Genomic DNA, 18,056 nt, shown 5'->3' with positions numbered 1-18,056 from the left:
CACAGTGTCACAGCTGCGAAAGTTTGGGTTGCAGGATAATGCATGCTGTGTGCATTGTGGGCAGGCCGATGTGGATTTTATGCCTCTTGCCTGGAGCAGCATGGGTATATACAATTTCTGGGTCAAGCGCATACTTACGGCTGTTTTCCTGGAAACTGTTGAGTGTGTGCCGGTGGTGTGCTTGTTGGGCTGGGTGCAGAAGCTCAAACCCTGTAATAGACGGCTGGTAGCCATCTCTACTCTGTTTGCCTAGCGGGCATTGTCACAATGTTGGGAAGTGAAAACTGTTCCGACCGTACAGAGGTGGATTCACGACTTGCTATACTGCAGGGATCAGTTGGGTATATATACGCAGAGGTGCTGCCTGAGGCCTCACGTACTAAGGACTTTTGGGCACCCCTGACGGGGTACCTCCTTGGGAATACAGACTTGCAGTGAGTTATTGAACATTCTGAGCTATATCGGTATGATAGGACTACTGGACTGGATAGGAAGAAATGCCATATGTAACAATGTACTGCCATTAGGTGTATTAATCATATGTAACCATGCAGGGATTTGGGGGGGATGGGTGGCGGGTTTGTTTGGTGGGGTTCTATGTTTGCTTTGATATGTAACAACAAGGAAACGTCAGCTTGTATTAAGATATTGTACTCAGTGCTTTGCTTACCCCTATTGCTGGGGCGGTGTATGGTCTATATGTGCAAGCTGCTTCATAAAAAGATTGTGCTGCTCTTGCACTGGCACAGGTGTCACGTCGGGGCAAATAATCAGCAAAAACCAGAATAGCGTCTCCGCTTTACTTGCCTCCTCCGCTCTAAAATCAAGCGACAGACTCTACGATTGGCGAGGACAGGGGCCACATTACAACTGCATTCACGCTGTCGCCCATGTAAATTCATGCTCAAGATGGGCAAGTCTTACCTGAAAGAGATTTCTTAACGGCCGGAAAGAGCGGAATTACTGGGGCATCTTCCGCGGTGCAGGCTAAACGTCCGTGCCAAGAAAAGGCTTTGGGGACCATCGGGAGACGGGGAGGGGAATGACCGACCGGAGACAAGTTAAGGTGTGATAAAGGCCGCTTTATTGGGAAACAGGTGCATCTTAACCATACCACATCCTTGGCCTTTGCCGTACAAAACTAGGCCTAACTAAATATGCACATACCTGACCAAACCCCCCACCCCCACCCCTAAAACATTGCCCCCGCAAACAAACATAAACATAAGTACCAACTCTCCAAACACCTGCCTCAACTGTTTAACTCTTGCCATCTGTACACTCCCTCCCCCTCTGTCCAGGAAACTCATTCCTCCTAACCTACCCCCCCCCCTTAACTAGGAAAAAGCGCCACTCGGAAGCTTCCGACCCCCCCCAGGGCCCCTGCACCTTCGGATACCTGCACACCCCTACAACCCGATCCACTGCCTCCTTCAGCCGCACAATGTATAGCTCCATCCCGTAACGTGATAAATGCACCCCATCCTCCCTGAAGAAATACACTGCCCCATACCTCAGCTCCGGGTGTTCCATCCTCCCCAAACCTTCCTTCTCACAGAAAACCCGCATCTCCCTATTAATCTTCCTCCGTGTCCTGTCAATAGCCGCAGGCCTCTCCGCCCCCCTCCAGCATAGTCTGGGGATGAATTCCGACCAAATGACGTGACACCCCGTTCACTGTCTCCTGATTTCCAGCAAATCCCTCTTCATTTGTTTTACCAGTGCCAGTCCTTTACACTGCACCAAATCATTCTCCCCCAGGTGAATGACTACCACATCCGGACAGACGCCCCCCACACAACAGTATTCAAAACTGCCACCAACTCGTGCCAACGCATGTCCCCTTTTCCCAACCAATGACACCTAAACAACTGGTCATCCAACTCAAATTTGAGGCTCCCGTGATTTTCCCATTCGGCCCTCTCCGCTCTCTTTACAAAGGAATGGCCCACCAAGTAAATGCTCATCGTTGCCGGTGTAGGCCCCGCCACCGCACCTGCAAAGATACATATATAAGTACTGGGCCAAAAATGCTCTCACTCCACTCCTCCACCCCGCATCCTGACGTACGTCCGATAACAGTCCGATTTCCAGCGCCCCAGCCTTTTTATCTCCTCCTTTCCCCAACCCCTGCGCGCCGCCTCTGTCGCCGCACCAATGCGGAAGGAATGTGTTCCGAATACCTTCGTGTCCTCACCCATAGACCGCAGGGCGTGCCGCAGGACCCACAGTAACTGAGCTGCCGTCACCCGACCGGCCTCTCCCCTGCAAAAAACCTCCGCCCCGTCCTGCGCCTGCCCCCTCGCCAGTCGCCTCCCCCACTCCGCCGGACAAACCGCCTCCGTCCCGGGCCCCAGCACCACCCACGTACCCTCACCATGCTGATCCGTCTTCGACCGTCGCAGTCGCACCGCCACCTCCCGGCCTCGCAACTCTGCTTCCCCCCACTTCACTCCCGGCCGTCCTTGCAACCCCACCAACTCCGACACCCGGAATGCTCCAAAAAACCTCCACGACATAAGCGTGGAAAACAAAACCATTTCCGCCTGATCTCTGCACACTCCCGGTAACAGGCGAACTAAGCCCTCCAGCATCACTGCGGTAATCGGACGTCGCTGGCGCGCCCGCGCCCCCTTCTCCCGCTCCCAACCCTCCAAGAGACGCCCCCCCAACTCTCCTGCCAAAGGCGCATAACCCCACCAGAGCTTCCCCATGAGCGCCACTCCTGCCAACTTCCCCGCGATCGTCATCCTTGCCAGCCCTTTGTCCATCAAACTGAGCATGAACCGCACTACCTGCTCCTCCCGACGCCACTTGCCACGCTGCCTTACCGCTCCGAAACGTAGAAACTCCAGCCAAGCTTGGTCATACGCCTTCCACGTGGATGCCGCCACAGACGACTTCACCAACTGAACGACCCGCGCTCTCCCACCAACCAAAGCTCCTCCGGCACCGGCGTCTTGACTGCGGCCGCCTCCGTGGCAAGCCCATCTAACCTCTGCCACTGTGAACGAGACAAAGCATCCGCAATGTCATTGTCCACCCCCGGCACGTGCTGAGCTTGAAACAGAATGTCATGTTCCAGACACTTCAGGACAAAAACGCGCATCAGCTTCAGCACCTGTGGCTCCCTAGCGGACTGCCGATTCACCACCTGCACCACTGACATATTGTCCACCCTGAACAAGACTCGCCTGTGTGCCAGCTCCTGCGCCCACACCGTCACCGCCACCACCAACGGGAAAAGTTCCAGGAAAGCAATGCTCCTCCCCCCCGCCTGCCACTGAGCCGGCCACTGCCACGCACACCACCTCCCTGCCCAGTACAAACCGAAGCCGCCGACTCCCGCCGCGTCCGATGACATCGTGACGTCCCACTGCCAGTCCTCCGGTGGCGCCATGGGCACTCCATTAAAGCGCCCCAGGAAAGCCAACCACATGCCCAAGTCCTCTCTTGAACCCGCCGACAAGCGCACATGATGATGAGGCAATGTCAGTCCGGACAATGCCAGCCCCAAACGACGGCAAAACGTCCTCCCCGCCCTCACCACGCGGCACGCAAAGTTCAAATGCCCGAGCAACACCTGCACCTCCCGCACTTTCACTTTCGGCCTGGCCAACATGCCCCTCACCAATTCCATCATCACCACCCGCTTATCCTCCAGTAGGCGTGCTTCCATGGCCGCTGAGTCGAGCTCTATCCCGAGGAAGGACAGCACCGTGCTCGGACCCTGAGTCTTCTCCGGCGCCAAGGGAACCCCTAGGTAACCCATTAGGTCTGTAAAACCGTCCAGCTGCCGCTGGCAGTCCATCGAACTGGGCCGACCCACCAGGAAGAAGTCGTCCAGATAGTGCGTCACCGCCTCAGAGCCTGTGCGCCAGGAAAAAGCCCACTGCAAGAAGGAACTGAACCTCTCAAACAATGCACATGACACCGAGCACCCCATAGGAAGTGCCCTATCCACGAAAATGAGTCCGTCAAACTGGATCCCCAACAACTGATGATCCGCCAGATGCACCGGCAACAACCTGAACGCAGACTTCACATCACATTTTGCCATGAGCGCACCCTGCCCCGCCGTCGTCACCAACCTCCTCGCCACGTCCACAGACGAGTACGACACCGACGCCAATTCGGCCGATATGTAATCATTCACCGACGTGCCCTCTGGCCAAGACAGATGCTGGATCAGCCGGAACTGACCCGGCTCCTTCTTTGGAACCACTCCAATCGGCGAAATGATCAAGTCCGGCAGGGGCGGCTCCTGAAAAGGCCCCACCATCCGCCCTTCCCTCACCTCCTTAAATAGCTTCTCCCGGACAATGACCCTGTGTGCGTTCACAAACTTCAGATTCTCAGCCCACCGAGCAATCCGCGGACCCTCGTACCCCAAACGGAAACCCTCCCTGAAGCCCCGACGCAACACCGCCACATCGTCCGCCCGCTGATACGCCGCCAGTAGAGGTTCGAGCCTGTCCAACCTAACCGGTGTACGAGCCTTTCCCCAAGGCACCGCCCCCTCCCCTGCCGCATCCTCTCCCCCCACCGGGAGCCGCCGGCAGTTGCCCCTGAGCGGGCCCTCCTCTGAGCCCCCAGCAGCGCACCACTGGGTGTCTCCTCCCGCACTTAGAACATTCGTGCCGAAAACGGCACGTCTGCCTGAGACAGGACCCCCTATTGAAGTCCCAGCAGTCCCCGACGCTGTTGGTACTTCCGGCGTCTCCCGACCCCACCCCCCCATGGGTGGGGCGGGCTGTAAAGGGGGTCGATGCCAGCCGAAGCCCACTTGCTGTATAGATGGTGCGGCCAAATTTCGCCCCACTCATTGTCTGCTGATACAAATCCGCATCCAACTCGCCCCACTGTGCCTCCGGATCCGACGCCATGCGCGCCCGGAACTCCTCGTCGTAATGCGACCAAGCGTAACCTCCGTACGTCACTTGAGCCCGCCGCACCACGTCCATATATTTGAACAACGCAACCGACCGGTCCGGATACTTTTCGCAGTATACACTGGCGTAGATCAGGAAGGCAGCTGACCAATTTTCAATGGTCACCAGGACCTTGGGGCGCCTAGCTAACTCCTGCTCCTCCTCCTTTGAACCCTCCTTGGCCATCAATTCCCTGTGAAGTAACTTCAAGATCTCCACGTATTCCCCCTTCCAAATTTTCTCCTTCATCGCCAATGACAAGTGCGCCCCCAGTGGCTTTGCCACCCCCATATAGTGCATCTTCTTGATTGGCACCTCACAACTCTCCTTTGCCCCGACGCCAGCCGCCGCCGACCCCCCTGCCGTCCCCGCATCTCCGCTCACAGCGCTACCCGACGCCGAGTCGCCCACCTTCGTCTCCGTACCTACCCCCGTATCCACCACTTACCTGCCCTTCACCAAACGCACTGCCTCCCCTCCCTCTGCATCCGTGCCCACTGACACCTGGCCTCCACCAGACACCCGGCCTCCATGAGGCTCGCCCAAGCCACTCCCAACCGTGCACCATCCTTACCTGGCGTCAAGGCTGGCGTCCGCACCGGATCCCGCCGCCTAACCAGTTCCACTGGGGGGGCCGTCACTCGCGGCCCCTTCTGCCGGGGGCGTTCCTGCAAAATACTGCCAACAACATTACTCGTCTCCCCCTCCCCCTCCCTGATCTCCCCCTCCTCGATCTCCCCCTCCTCCTCCGATTCCATTTCTCCTCCTCCATCCCCCCATTGCCTCGGCAGACCACTGCCCGTGCTCCTGCTCAATCCAGCCTTGTCCCTGCAAGCCCTCATCAATGCCCCCAGGTCCACACTCTCTCTCCTCCCACTCTCAGCATGATAGTCCGTGTATCCGGTCACCTTCGCTCTCCATCCCCGTCCCCCGGCGGCCGTCTCGACCCATCGGGAGGGGGCGACGGAGACCTATAATCGTGCCATCCGCTGTCCGCACGTGCCAGGTTCCTCGGTGGAGCGCGGCCGCCCGTACAAAGCTGGGCCGGCCCATCCTCTCGGCGGGTTGGAGCCGCATGCTGCTCACCCGAGCCCCCTGCCAACTGCTCCTGCCAAGAAAAAAGCGGGGAAGTCCAGCATGCCGAGGGAAACTCACCCCCTTCGCCTCCCCAACCCCTAGGCGCGCCTCTCCCCCACGCCGCCGAATTCCCACCCCGCCGCGCCGGATGTCCCCACCACCCCCCTTCCCCCACCCCCCACCCGCTCCCCCTCGACCCCCCCTGCGCCCCCCCAAAACCCCCACACGCCCCACATCCCCGTGATCCACCCCCGCTACCCCCCGCCACCCCACCACCTTCATGGCTTCACTCACCGCACCCCCCCTCCCCCCTCCCCCCCACCCGTCCCCCTCCCCCCGGGCATCCCCTCGCCCCTCCCCCGTCCCCCTCTTTCCCCACACCCCTCTGGCCTGCATCTACCCCCCCGCCCCACGGCGACACCGGCCTGCTTGGCCCCACCTCGCCCCCCTCCCCTCCTGACGACCACCCCCAATCCAGGTCACTCTCTCCCCCCCTCCCCCCGCCCCCCCTTCCCTCTCCCCCTCCCCGTCCCCTTCCGAGTCCTCAATGAGCAAAGGAGACACCCCCCCGGCCCCCTGCCCCCCGGCTCCCACCTCTGCATCCTGGCTCTCCCCCCCACCTCCACCATCCCCCCCACTTGATTTCCTGCCAGTCCCTCCGGACCCCCTCCCCTACCGGGCACCCCCCATCTTGCACCTCAGGTCCCTGCTCCCCTGCCACCCCCCCCCAACCTGGCACTCTTCCTCGGCTTCTTCGCCCCCCCCTGCCCCTCACTCCACTACTCACCTCCTTCACCCCCCCAGAGCCTTTCTCCCCCACTCCCACCACCCCCGGCCCCCCCCGCTCCTCCCACAAACTGAAGCGGCACCTTCACAACCCCCCCACGCCTCCTCGCCGCACCTCTTCTTTTCTGCGGCGCACCAGCCACCCGCTGGCCGCCACCGTGCGCTGCTCCGCCTCCGCTCCCCGCCCCCTCCTCCCTCCTCACCCTCGACCTCGGAGGCTCACAGGCCAGAACCGCCGCCGCGGCGCCGTCAGCAGCGCGCCGCGGTGGCCTTACCCGCAATCCTCCCCGCAGGAGATCCATCCGGCCGGCTTCCCCCAAGAGGCGCAGAGCCTCTCGCACTCGGGGATCCGCCAGCGTGTCAGCCGCCATGCCGCACCAGGTAACCAACCGCTCCGGCCCTCCGCGTCGACCTCTGCACCCGCCGACCTGCCGCGTCCCAAGTCTCACTGCCACCGCCACTCGCCGCCGCCTAAATTTAACCGTTTCGCTACCGAATCTCAATCCCCACTGCTAACTACAATGGATGCACTGCCACAATCACCCTAACTGTACAACAACTTCCCTGCCTAACTCGGCTGCTGGGTCACTGTCCCTAAAATGGTGCACAGTGACCCAAAATGGCCGTATTTATTTAACCCCAGCCTAAAAGGAGCCCAAAACAAGCCCAATGCCGCCCAACAAGCCCAACCAGCCCAAAATCACCTTCCTGTCCCCTTCCTAATCCCTCCCCTCCCCTTCCTCCCGGGGCCCCAAACCTCCCCGGGGGGCGGGGGGGGGCGAGCCTCCCTTCGATCGGCCACCCCCCGCAAAGCCCCATTCAGCTGGCAATACCTTTGGCGTGTGCGTCGCCCTAAATGAGCAAACGAGTCTGAAAAACGACCTGCTTCTGTAAGGGAGAGTGTAAAAAGAATTAGTGCACACTCTACTATCCAGGGGCCAGCTCAAAACAGACACCTATGGTAGCCAGACAACTTTATTAAAACTGTTTGTGCCTGAAGAGACAAATCGTGTACTCAGGCTAACCACTGCACGCTCCTGCAAGGGAGTGTGTATAAAGATCAAATACGCCCTCTAATCTCTAGAGGCCAACTCAAAAAGGCACCTCTGGCAGTCAGACCATAATAATCCACCCTCTCGTGCCTGCCAAAATAAGTTGTGTGATGATTAGAATGTCAGCCCTCAAGGGGGCACCTATAGTAGCTCAGCTGCTCAGTTCAGCCAATTCGTACTTGCAGCAACCACTGCGTGTTGTAAAGGAAATTGTGTCTAACAACTATTATTAAAAACATCACTGAGGCTACCACCTAAACAGATAGTATTGATCCGACGTTTGTCACGTGTAAGAATAAAATAGACAAACATGGCAGATTCCACAGTAGATACATTCTCCAAGTTAATAAGGAGCCATATAAAAGCTGCTATAGCGTTTGCTACTACAACAACATAGTACACCAACCCACATCCTTATTACAGGTCTACATAACTATATATTGAAACAGTCAACACACCCATATAGGTTTACATACAGAAATGTCATGGGAGAGCTACAGCAATGCCCACACCTCGTCATGCGCATTCAGACCCTGTGAAGCAGTCCTATATTTTTCAATAATACGTGCTTCCAGTTTATTCAATCTTATTTGTAAATTGGCCGTATTTTGTACCACTAGCAATACCGACCACTGGATGTCATTTTCATTGTGGCCCGCTGTTGGTAATATTGAACCAATGGAGCACCTAGTGTCCCACATCTTATTCTGGATTTATGTTGTAAAATACGTGTTTTTACTGGCTGTGTGGTTTGTCCTATATAGAATAACTCACAGGGACACTTGCGGCAATAAATTACGTTCTTCGTATTGCATTTAGAAAAGTTTATTTGATGGTGTTCTTTGCCATTAATCATGACGGATTTTGAATCCCCTGTCATTAGAATTGTAGCACAGTTATAACATTTATAATGACCAATTACAGGGGGAGACCTAGCATTCCTTTGAGGTATCTCTTTATTTCTCGAGGTCGTGCTGCTCTGACCACTTGTTGGTGAATATTTTTTCCTTTACGGAAGGCGAATAGCGGCTGAGGGATTTCTAGGTGACTGATCAACCTCCAGTTCCGTTGCATAATCCTCTTCAGTTTATTAGCTTTTGGATTATAAATAAACACACAGTTCAATGGATTATCTTCAGGGCGAGTTTTAGTTATTAAAAGATCCTCCCTCGGTGTAAACCATTCTCTTTTCAGGGCATTTCTGACAAGTGTTTTAGGGTACTCTCGTTCTCCAAGCTTAGCTTTAAGACATTCTGCATTCTGAAAATAGTCATGCTTGTTGGTACAATATCTGTGTATTCTGAGAAATTGCCCTTAGGGCGAATTTTCTTTCTGACTTCTCGGGTGTCCACTAGTGAAATGTAGGAGTGTGTTCCTATCCATGGGCTTGGTGTATAAGATCACCTCCAATATGCCTGCATTATTAAAAATCCATACATCCAGAAAGATGATTTTTTCACTACTATGTGAAACTGTGAAATTAAGATCAAATGTTCTGGCATTAAGCCATCCATGAAAAAGTTCCAAAGTCTTACGGTCACCATCCCACAACATCAAAATGTTGTCAATATACCGAAACCATGTGTCTCTGGAAGGGATTCTCTTGACTATAGATCCACTTTTTTTCAAAACAATCCATCACTAGATTCGCTATCTCAGGTGCGAAGCAACATCCCATTGCCACCCCCTTTATATGTAATAAAAAAAGGTTGTCCTTAAATGTAGAAAAATTTGTTTTTTAAGCAAAGAGTGGCTAATTGTGTGACAAAATCGGTGGGCACCAAATGTGGACGTTGTCTCTGATTAGGGTATCTTTCAACACAATCAAAGCCTCGTCTTGCGAAATTTTTTTATATAGTGCTTCTATGTCAAATGACACCAATTGCTGTTTCTCTGGGTCAAAAGGTAACTTTTCTATTTTAGTGATCAGATCTATTGAATCTCACACAAACGACCTGGATTTTGTCACAAAAGGTCTTAGAAAGGTTCCGATATACTTGGCCAAAGGCTCCAGAATCGAGCCACATTCTGAGATAATTGATCTCCATGGAGGATTCTCAATACTTTTATGGATCTTGGGCAAATCATAGATAGTGGGCACCCTCTCTTATGTCCACGTCAATAACTCATATTCTTGTTACAGATCCAACCTTCTTCAAGTGCCAGTGTCGTGAGGCTCTTTATTTCTGACTTCAATCGCAAAGACGGGTTGCCCTCTATGCGTATGTAGTGCGAGATGTTATCAAACTTCCTCATTACTTCTCCATCATAAGCTGCACTGTCCCAAATCACAATTCCCACGCCCTTGTCGCTATTAGGGGGTTTTGTGCCAGCTTGGTCAAGGTTGTTGATTATTCTCTAGAGCAGTTGTTCAACATAGACTTATTTGTATCATTTAAAGCGTCCACCTCTCTGAGGACCTGATCTTCAAATGCCAGAATTTGTGTTGGCATAGCTGCCATTTCCAGCCAAAAGGTGGATTTGCATCTGGGGCCACTAGCATTGTCCTCTGGACTCTATCAACCATATTTTCATTACCCAAGAGCCCAACCTTTTGTAGGCAAAGGAGCCAACAGGGGCCGAGGAAACGCTGGGGAATCTTGAGGGTGATGTTACACGGGTGACACCGTGAATGCGGTTGTAATGTGACCCCATCCTCGCTAATCGTAGAGTATGTCGCTTGGTTTTAGAGCGGAGTAGACGAGTAAAGCGGAGACGGTGTTCTGATTTTTGCTGATTGTTTGCCCCGACGTGTCACCCACGCCTGTGCCGGAGTGGCACAATCTTAATGAACTATGCGAGAGGCCATCACAGCCAGCCATATTTCTAGGTACTTGTGTGAGCACAGACTGGAGGGATTTATTGAGAACACGAGGCGCAATACAAGCTCCTGACTGGTTGTTTAATTTTACCCTTTCAGGTTCCGCTGAGCAAGTCTGAGGTCATGCTTGCTTATCTTCCATGTGCAACACTGTAAGTAGATTTGTACAGGTTAGAGGTAGACCATCATCTCAGTTTTTAGAGTTCAAGACCGCACATTTATGTAGTTCTTGATTGTATGTTTGCTATGGCCAGACACAGAGGAGGAGGACACTCTTGTTTCTTCTGAGCACTTTAGTGTTTCTAATATACTGAGGTGATATTATCTGTCTGACGTTCTGTTGCTTGATTTTTTTTATTGATATTGAGGGTGAGAAGGTAACACAGATTTTAAGATACATGCATGAGAGAAATGTGTTTTTTCATTCAAGGAGAGGAGAGTATATAAGACAATAATTTATACAAAATTGTTTTGCCCATGTCCTGATGAGGCCTGACTCAGTGCGTCGACCTGATGAAGTGGAGGAGCCCAAGAAATTGAAAATTATATGTAGCATTGTATAAATACGCACAACACATGGACTGTGGAGATGGAAGTATCCCTCATTTTTGTCTGAAATGGACTATCTCCCCTCGGATTGCCTAAATATTTGTCTTGTTCTGCAACCGGGAATAGAAAGGATGGGTAGGAAGGGATTAGGAATGCTATTTGCTCTATTGAACATCAAGTTTTGATGTTTTATGTCTAATGTCTTTAACTGTGTGAAAAAATACATGAAAAATACATATAAAATTGGTTTGAAAAAATTGTGGAAAGTTTGGTGAGTGGTTGAACTCTTTAAAGAAATTACCTGGGGACTTAGCGCCCAAGTGTAGGGACTGATATAATGTTTTCCTACCTTAGATTTTTCTTAATTGATCCCCACACATCTTGTGTTTTTGCCTCTGTTTGCTTTTTGCCCAAATGTGCTGAGGGATTAGGGCAAAATGCAAAATATAAGGGAGAAACCCTGATGCTAAGAAAAGGGACGGGTCTGTCAAGCACAAAAACAAAGTATTCCCTTTTCAACTAGAATTATTGTAACCTTGATGGTTATACGAGTAAATCTTATCCTCAAATGCGGATCATGTGGTATAGGAACTTAACATACATATAAGCAAGCAATAACATCTATAGTTAATACAAGGAGGTGAAAGAGAATAATCAGTGTTGAGGTAGTTGAGATCTTATCACAGTAATTCCAAAAAAGCAATTCATTAAAAGACAATAAACAATAAACAGTAAACAATAATGTGCTTCAATTCCAATTATTTTTTATTAAAAACACTATTGATTATAAACCAACCAAGTTAAAAAACATAAAATCCAATTTCAAACACAAGAATCACAGTAATTCAATTACCAAGTTAATCTCTTTACCTTTGTCTGTATTATTGTATCTAAAGGTAAATGGCATATACAGAAATAAAAAAAACAAAATGCAAGTATTATGTAATCTGAAAAACTGTCAGAAACTGTCAATTTCTGACAGTTTTTCTTTTTACATAATACTTGTGCATTGCTTAATGTTTATTGTCTTTTAATTAATTGCTTTTTTGGAATTATTGTGATTACTAGGAGATTGGAGAAAAGTGGGTGGGGGGCAGTAACATTTTGCATGGTTGAATAAGAAGAGCTTTGCACACGTGGGTTCATATCCCATCCTCGTCACCAGTGTAGAAAAGTGGGTGAACTCCTTAAAGAAGGAGAGCAGATCTTGAAGTCTTGTTAAGAAGGTCTATTTAGATACAAGACAGGAAGGACAACAGAGCCACCCAACAGGCTCTGCCCAAGATCAGTTTAAAATATAACATTCTACTGCCAGCCACACACTGGCATAATTCTGGAACCTCTAATTTAATGTAATGAAAAGGTAAAGCATAGGCACATTACCACACATACCTTTTGGGAAGGAAGACTGATCCATTTTGGAGAACTGGGAGGAGCAGAGATGGGGCTGAAAGGGGCTAAAGGGACTACAATTTCATTATGATTCCTAATAGGTAATAAGACACATAATAAAGTAGCTATATTTGGAGAAAAAAAACTTCAAACAGTGTGTGCTGCAAAAGTGAGTAATCACCAGTCCTCAAGTGACACTGCAGCCACCATATCAGGCTCTTTCTTTGAGTTAAAGCTGCATTAAAAATCTTGGCCACTGAAAAAGAACAATTCCATGGCTTTACATTCTCTAGAAAGATACCCATGTTTATTGACACAGTGGATAATCCTTTCCTCCACGTCCTTAATGGAATCTAAACTTATCTCTAAGCTAGCTAGCAAAATTTGTATACTGTATCAGGAGAAGATGTGAGACGTATGCTCCTTCAAAGCCTACAGATCACCAAAGAAGCCACACCATCTGTGGGTTTGAATTAAAACCTTTTAGGATAGATTTGGTCAGCCCATCAGCAAACCTCATACTGTCTTCATACTGCAAAAGCCACGGATTATTGCCAAAGTTATGGCACCATGAGCTGAATGTGTTCAAACCACCGCGGGAGTGGAAACACTGGGTGACCTATACTCTGATGGCGCCCTCCTACCCTTCGCGGATCTCGTAAGAGACGCATCCCTCCCGGCGGGGCAGTTCCTATTACACGCATCCCTCGTTCACGCGCTGACTGCCGCTTGGGGAGACATGTCTGGTGAGCCACCAACACACCACTTCATGCAGTACCTTCATGTCATGAGCAGTGGCACACACATAATCCATTGGTTAGCACAAGCACTCCTCCTCCACACACATCCCACAACTGCGCAGCTGAGGTAGAAGTGGGTGACAGACAGGGGGAGGGACTGGACGGACAAAGAGTGGGCTATGATCCTGGCTGGCCCAGTGTACATCCCCCGCAACCCTCGCTTCAAAATCATACAGCTTTACATATTACACCGCGCATATCTCACCCCGGACAAGATAAATAAGTATTTTTCAGTCACAGACACTGCCTGCGGACGCTGCTCCCTACTGGGTGCGGACCTCCTCCACATGCTCTGGCTCTGTCCTGCCCTCCAACAGTATTGGGATGGGGTGACCATGATGCTCCGACATTGCACCAAGGAACAAGTGCCAAAAACATGGGAAGCCTGCGTACTAGGATTGTATAAACGTACGCGACTAAACAAAGTCCAGACCAGGTACTGGGATCTCGGGCTCATCACGGCCAAGAGACTGCTTACCAAGCGGTGGAAGGCTGCTACACCCCCATACGTCCAACACTGGAGCCTGTCACTGACGAATTGGGCACGGGCAGAGAGCTCTGTCCTGAGACGTGAGGAGACGGCGGGACTCAGAAAATTTCCTATCGCACAACACTGGGATGACATCCTACATTCCTTTCTGCAGAAATGTACGGAACAAGGGATCACGTAAAAACCTCCATCCTGCCCCCCTCTCCCCTCCCAGTATCGGTTCCTGCGAATCCAATACAATGCACCGACCGCCACCTACACGACCACCGTGCTCTGCCCACCGTATGCCACGTGCTAGGCTGTTTCACACTGGCGATTGTCTAGCCCCCCCAGACATACACCACCGCACGCAGCGCTGCAACATCGGCCCGGACACCGTAAGACTGCACCGGAATACTGCGCCCAGCGGGCCCTCGGGGGGCCCCCCCCTGTGGCCTTGATGCGCGGAGAACCTGCCCTCCCGCCCCCCCCCCGGTCTCCCACCTGCTCGCCCCATAGGACACGACTGACACACTGACTCCACAACCCCTCTTCCGACAGTATGGCAATCTCTACCCCTATCCACCCCTGCCTGCCTCTTACATACCTTATGTTACAGTTTTATAGTTCATTAATAATTTGGTTTTATCTCCTTTTAGACCATGCCCATACAAATACAACTCTGCATTTCATACTATACAACGCCCTTTGGGCGTGACAGCTAGGGCCTAGGCGTATCACCTGAGTGCTGAGATAAATAGCAGTCACTTTCGTCAGGGTGGGCAAACAAGGCGGCCATGCGCTCCCAACACGCTTGGATACTGAGCAACCTCGTCACTCATTCATATAACACCATACTCACTTGAAGGTCGACCCACACTGATACCCTTCCCAATGATACACAAAAGACATGGTGGACTCGACCGAAACTGAAGCTGTTGATGAGAGCCAACCCACCGTAGCAACTCTGACCTTACAGACTCTATAATGAAAACTCCATAGACCACACACTTTTGAGGCGCCGAATGATTGTATGAGTGCAAAGTATCATGACATGTTGACATGCGCTGCCGAACCCCAGGGTTGTCGGCCTTGAAGCTGTGTTCACTTATTCCATCTAATGCAATATTCATTAATCGCAGCTGGCCCGGCTGGGTTGTAAGCTAAATGCTGTGTACAATATATGTTGGACAATAAAGGTCTTTTAAAAAAAATTTAAAAAAATGAGCTGAATGTGTTCAAAACCTAAAGATATCCAATCAGATATCCATGACAGATCCCCACGAGGTATGTCTCTAGTGATTGAGTTCGGCTCACAAGGCCTGCAACGACTGGGCTCAGATGAACCCGAAAGCCATCCTAGAACACAAGGCAAAGGTCTGTGACAAAACACTGCAAAACTCCACAGAGGCCCAGCTCCTAGTCAAAGTTGAGAGTGCAGACCTGCTCCCGAAGCCATTCCTACGACTGATCGTCTTAACAGCCAAAGTCTTAAGGTGAGTCAAAGGAAAGATGCAAGAAGTTCAGGCGAGACTCTAACCTTTCCTGCCACTCTCAATCACCAGAGAAGGCGGAAGGGCATCACTGTGCCTCTTGGTCTTGCTCCCATTCTACAGAGGAGGAAATTCCAGCCCTGTCTCGATGCACCCTGATTTCCCTGGTCAGTTGTTACTGTTGCATGATACAGAGCCCATTAGGGATGCCATGCTGAGCATATTCAGCACACTTGTGGCTCCCCCTGCGGCATGCCTCTGGGCCCCGAGTATCCACAGGGGTCTCTAATCTTGTCACTGCCTGCTGATCCATCCGCTGTGCAATTGTGTCCCTCAAATTCACTTCGGTTCCACACCGGCATTAGTGCTGACTTTGATTCCAGCGCCAAATCCCAACATGTCTCTAGTGCTACAGGAGGTGCCGCCATTGCTCAGTCCTTCCGACTCACCAAATTTTTGGCTCAGACCGTGACCAGAGGCTGGCAAATGGAGATAATAATGTGGGTCCCAGGGAGGCAAATTTGCCCTACCTCATCATGAGGTAAACTCGTATATGAACAAGCAGGATGCCAGTGTACTGGATACTGCACCCAATACTCAGGTGGGTTTTTTCCTTGCCCTGACGTCGGTCATCGCCAGCTGCCTCCTGGGACGCTACACCCATTCACCCTGGGACAAGGTTGGTGAGATCTTACTAGCAATTTCAGAAGTCTTACAGGCTTCCTTGACTCAAACCAATTGGAATGGCTGGAATGTGACCAATTTTGTAATCGGATCAGGCATAGACACAGCTGATTGTCATGGACGGGAAATTGGGACAACATATGTTTCTACCAAAACCCATTTGTGCTTCCACAGTGGGAATTAAATGTGGTTCTCAATTTTGTAATGTGGACCCCTTTCGAGCCTATGCACAGTTTTCTATTATGTCTCTTGACCTTGAAAACAGTCTTTCTAGTCCCAATAACATCTGCTCACTGCATGACTGAGCTTCAGGCCCTCTCGGCCCAGCTGCCTTTTACCACCTTCTTTTCTGGGCAAACTGTTTTTGAGAACCTGAGCTGCGTTCAGACAAAAGCGTGACCTCTTTTCATATTGAACAAGCTATAATGCTTTAACCCCTAAAAGAGTGCTGAGCTTTTACATGGGTTATACCATTGGGTTGAGATGATCAGAGGCTTGTGGGGTTCTCTGGAGCAAACAAATGTAAGGTGGTGCAGAAGCAGACTATATTACAATGGGTAGTTATTGAAAAGTGCCATTTTTGCATGGTGTACCCCCAGGTTTTTGTCTTCACTGTATCTGCTTTCTGTATAACTCTGTGCACTTTACGCCTTCTAATCATCAGTAAAGTGTTCTCCCCCTTTCAACGTGATGAAATTGGAATGCACCTAATTGGCATATTTGACTTACCTATAAGTCAGTAGTATATGGTACAAAGTGTACACAGCCTGGAAGATAAATGTCACTAATGAGCTGCAGCCCTACAGTTTGTGGCCTGGCTGTGCAGTTTTAAAACTTCAAATTCGACCTGTCAAAATAACCCTTTTCATGAGCCTAGACTTTCCTATTAAATGTTAATAAGTCACCCATAAGGCAGGGTGCATGTAGGACATGTAAAGGTTTAATGACAGTGAAATAGCCTTAAAAGCTGTTTTCACTTTAGCAGGGTTGGCTGTTCCATAGGAAAGCATTGGGAGACAATATTACATTTAATAATTTTATCTCCGGCTAGGAAATAGGTACAAAGTACATTTTTGAACTATTTATTACAAGCCCAATTCAGTGGTGAATTAAATTTGTAATAAATATTTTGGAAAAGGTAGTTTTACAAAGTTATGTTTTCTCTGCCTCATCCGTCTAGATACCCATTTGCTTGAGCTTCAACTGTCACCTACAGCTAAATACTCCCTTTGATGAGTAAGAACTTGCTCCCAGAGGAGGGACAAAGGGCCCTTGGTGTGGAGGTGTTGTGCCCTTTTGACAGATGAAAAAACGAGTAGAAATGAAGATATTTCTCCTCGGTATGCCTCACTTGGGAGGCGTAGCATTTCGATGCGTTCCCAGGTCTACCACTAATGGTAAATCTGAAAACCTGCCAAAATCCATGGGTGGATGCGTGGGAACACCCATGCTCCACCCATGGAACGCCTTCCTGGGGCAGATTAACACAGGGCTGCGATTTGCATTGCCTTGCGTTAGATTTATTAAGCAATGCAGGGCCTTGCAAGGTGGCCGTGTGTTGCTTGAAAATTCTGACTTTAGTGTTGTGTCGCCCTTGTGACCCCTTGGGTGGGGCGCAAGGGCGATGCAACACAATGATAAAAATGCCCCTGGGTATCAATGATAAGGGAGACTATTTTGCCCATGTAGAACACGTAACATCTTTTTTATAGCATTGAGAATTACTCTGTAACAACATGAGTAATATATGCAATTAATGGTAACAAAACCAGTGTGTACAAATGAATTCCTACTTTATAATCTATATACATACAAATATCCCAAATTGATTTGTAATCAGTGGTTCACTAGAAAACCTCCATAATAATGTTGGCAATCCTTAAAACATTTTTTTTTTAAGTGTACTGTGAAACTGCAAACAGTGCAGTATGATACAGAGTAATAAAATATATACAATTAAAAAGTCAACACATAATTTTTTTATAAAGGAGTCTGAAGTATA

The 18,056-nt window shown here is 50.3% G+C and overlaps 1 protein-coding gene across 1 annotated transcript in view; it reads left to right on the top strand.

Annotated features, from left to right (window-relative positions):
- Positions 1-18,056, top strand: part of AXDND1 (axonemal dynein light chain domain containing 1) — a 532,992-nt gene that overhangs the window by 345,977 nt on the left and 168,959 nt on the right. The window lies entirely within an intron of this gene.

The sequence above is a fragment of the Lissotriton helveticus genome, chromosome 1_1 (assembly GCF_964261635.1).
Source record: "Lissotriton helveticus chromosome 1_1, aLisHel1.1, whole genome shotgun sequence".
NCBI classification, from domain to species: domain Eukaryota; kingdom Metazoa; phylum Chordata; class Amphibia; order Caudata; family Salamandridae; genus Lissotriton; species Lissotriton helveticus.
Note: the sequence above shows the minus strand (reverse complement) of the source record. Positions and strands in the feature narration are given on the sequence as shown.